Below are 4,135 nucleotides of genomic sequence, written 5' to 3'. Positions count from 1 at the left end.
GCGAGCGAGCGAGCGACAGGATACAAATGAGAACCTGAAACTTTATTTTCTTTTTGTTTTGGGTTTGGGTTTACTGTCTGGACATTAAAAATCAAAAGCACAACATTTGTAAAATTACATTTAGTGGCTTTTGTTGAGTTTGTTAGCTCTACTGCTACGCCTATGTTATTGTTTTGATAGTTCATCTCATGAAAACAAGAGTTACGGGTATGAAATAAACTAATCTAAAACTTTTAAAGTCCCCCTGTGGTCAATAATGGCCTTTAAACTCATCTTTGATCACCAAAATGACATATTTAGACTTTTTTTTTCCTTAAAAAATGTTTCTTAATGCCTTGAAATATCCTGAATGTAACTCGACACCCTCGCCTCATTAGGTATACGCGGTTCTATGAATATGCAAATGAGCCCCGCCTCCACTCACACAGCTCAGAGATCCACTGGTTGACGATCACACGTGGATCTGATTGGTTACAAGGTAGTTTGTGACGTCAGAAACACCAGCGATTTCAAAGCGTGTTTTTGAGACTGTCTTTGGTTCACTGCAGTTTTAAAGGGATAGTTCACCCAAACTAGCTCTCCCTCACGCCATCCTAGGTGTGTATGGCATTCTTCTTTCAGACGAATACAGTCAGAGTAATATTAAAAAATGTCCTGGCTCTTAAGCTTGATAATGGGAGTGAATCAAAGAGTATAGAAGTCCAAGAGGCGAAACTCAATAGAACGCTCCATAGCAACAGTTGCCCCCATGACGTGACGGCGCGGCCGCCATTATGGACTGAAAACTGAAGGAAAACGCCGAAAAATAATGGGAGTCAATGGCACTGAAAAATTTAACATAACAAAAACTTAACATAACTTAATTTTTTCTGGCCGTCATATCTAAATATGAAAACAATTTAAAATACATTAATGAGGATGACCGACGTTAAATGACGTTAAATGACAGAAAATATTCGTCTATGTGTTGGTTATGCATGGCCTAATTACCCTTAGGAAAATAGTATTTTGGGACAAAATATTACTAAGTACTATAAGACTACTATAGAAATACTATAGCGGCTCTAGGATATTATAGAGGTATTACAGAACATAACATACTTCTGTGATTTTCTGTAATACCTCTATAATATTTTAAAGCTGCTATAGTATTTATATAGTAGTCTTATCGTACTTCTATGTCCCAAATTACTATAGTATTCCTATAAGATTACTATAATATTTTGTCCCAAAATACTATAAGATTCCTATAGTACTTTTTAGTAAGGGTATGTCCCCCACCGAATCGGCTTCATTAGCCTACCACTGGTTTGCAAAGATACAATTATAAAATTACTGCAAAACTTTAATCTATCAATATTTATCTTCTATTATGCATTTTCCTTGTTATATAACTAACAGAAATTCATTAAATAATATAGGCTATAGGCAGACACACAGTTATAAGATATAAGTAATAAGATATTTATTCAAATGTTGATTTTGAAATTAGTGAACACCACCATATATATGTTAATATTTTACATAGAATATCACAAAAATATTAACAACTTGTTTTTTCAACATCTTCAGTGAAAGTGCACACAGTGAACGTTTCAATGGGAAGAACAAAAACAATCTGTGAATGTCCTATTACAGGCGGAAAGGTACAAAAAAGATGTGCAATCTAGCAAGTGCACACATGAACTATAAACACCTAATAAAATGGATTTTGCCATTGACTGGCGCTAACGATTTCAGCAGCTTTCAGTCCATAATGGCGGACGCGCCTCCGCAGCGCCATCTACAGACTGTTACCCATAACACAACAGAGTTTCGCCTCTTGGGCTTCTATACTCTTTGAGTGAATGGCTGTATGACTTCGGATGTCCATTACAGCGCATCTATCCATCATAAAGTGCTCCACACGGGGTTAATGACGGCCTTCTGAAGTGAAGCGATGCGTTCATGTAAGACAAACAACTATATTTAAAACTTTATCGATTAGCTTTCGAATTCAATCGATCGAAGCTTTTCGCTTTAAGATTAAGCTTTCGATACAATCGATCATTGTTTGTTAATCAATAAACTGGAAAAGTATGGTATCAGAGGAGTTGTATTAGATTGGATGAAAAGTTACATAAGCAACAGACTTCAATTTGTTCAGATAGGGGAGAATAGATCTGAGTGCTTGGGTATCACCTGTGGAGTACCACAGGGGTCAATATTAGGTCCAAAAATGATTTATTATGTACATAAATGACATGTAGGGTGACTAACCTCTTAAAATTTGTGATTTTTGCAGATGATACCAATATTTTTTGTTCTGGGGAAAATCTGAAGCAGCTTTTGGAGGTGGTCACAGCAGAAATTAAAAAGTTAAAAATATGGTTTGACTTAAATAAATTATCGATAAATTTAGATAAAACCAAACTTATGCTGTTTGGTAATCGTAAAACTGACACACAAGTAAAAGTGTTGATTAATAATGTTAAAATGGAAAGAGTGTACGAAAATACATTTTTGGGTGTGATTCTGGATTACAAAATCTGTTGGAAACCCCATATATCAAATATGTTAGAACAAAAGTAGCGCAGAGTATTGGAGTAATGGGGAAATTGACTGGGTTGGGGTTATAACTTGAGAGGGGATTTAATTCTGAGACAACATCGGACTCGGACAACTCTCAAAAGTATGTGTATTTCTATTTGTGGGGTGCTGTTGTGGAACGCTCTGAGCAATTCAATCAAACAAAGTGTTAACATGTTGCAATCTAAAAAAAGGTACAAAAGTTTTATTTTTGATAAGTACAGAAGTGGTGAGGGTGAATGATAACTCTTAAAGGGGTCATCTAATGGTACATGCACTTTTACAAGTTGATTACTGAAGTGTGTGTTGGCAGTGCCTGTACACAACCATCATAAAATGATAAAAATTCATCCAGTGTTTTTTTTTTTAATCTTATATGTTTTCCCCCGTCTCAAATCAAGCCGTTCGACGCCCCTCCAACAATTGTTGATTGACAGCAGTGTTTCAACACAGACCCGCCCTCGCTCGTGAGAGAGCTGTCATCATAGTCCGCCATTGTTGATACGCTGGAGCACTGTCTATCAGCAGAATGGCGTCTCAGTGAGTGTGGTGTTCTCGGGTGTAATAATGAACACAGCATCATTTTGATGTTCCTAAACCCGAACCGCTGAAGACGCAGTGGCTGAGTTTTGTTTTCGAAGGGAATATTCCCCACGATCAACGTCAATGCTCTCATGTTTGCGCGAATCATTTCACACACCAGACTGCTTTATAAATGAGAACATTGAAAAAGGTATTAGCTCCTGTCTGAGTATGTGTTGTTTATGTGCCTAATGACTGTCATAGTCTCACAGACTGCTTATTTTTTAAACAGATCAGTAAAATGTGAGTGCTTCAGCCCTGACAGCTGTGCCTAACACTGCAGAGATAACGTTACGCATCACGGGCAAGCCTACATTTACCGGAAAAAAGGTTTTTCATGACCATTAGCTGTAACATCAATCTGTCAATGCACTAACGTATACATCAGTAAACACATAGCGTTCGTATCTCACTACTCTACCCTGCCAGTACACACAAAGATAGATCAAAGTGACTTTACGTTAACCAACCATTCAGAAACGTCCTGTTTTCAGACTCCGGTTCAAATTGAGACGGTTGCACAGACGTGTCCTCAGAGACTCCCGCTGCCATTCTCCAAAATATACCCTCAACTGTTGTCAAGGCAACACTCCACGTGTGTGTAAACGCCCACAGAACAGAGGGGCGGGGTCAGTAGAGCTCATTAGCATTTAAAGACACATGCACTTAAACGGCGTGCTGAAAACAGAGCTGTTCTTGACCAGGTAAAATGAGTGTTTTCTTACAATACTAATGAGAATTTTTAATTAAAGTATATTACAAACTTTTAACTTAGACCCTAAAGAATCATATTAGCTTGTACAAAAATGGCATTATATGACCCCTTTAACTTGTAAAGCATGCTTGATAATGGTTTTTGTTTATGCTTCTTTATCTTTATCTTAATATTAAGAAAAAGCATTATTTAATTTAGTAGTTTTTTCTGTATTATCTTAAACGTTATGTTGGATTATCTTGTTTGATTGTGATTTGGTTTGGGTAGTTA

Source organism: Rutilus rutilus (genome assembly GCF_951802725.1).
Source record: "Rutilus rutilus genome assembly, chromosome: 5".
In the NCBI taxonomy this organism is placed as follows: domain Eukaryota; kingdom Metazoa; phylum Chordata; class Actinopteri; order Cypriniformes; family Leuciscidae; genus Rutilus; species Rutilus rutilus.
The sequence above is the reverse complement of the archived record's forward strand: the minus strand, read 5'-3'. Positions refer to the sequence as shown.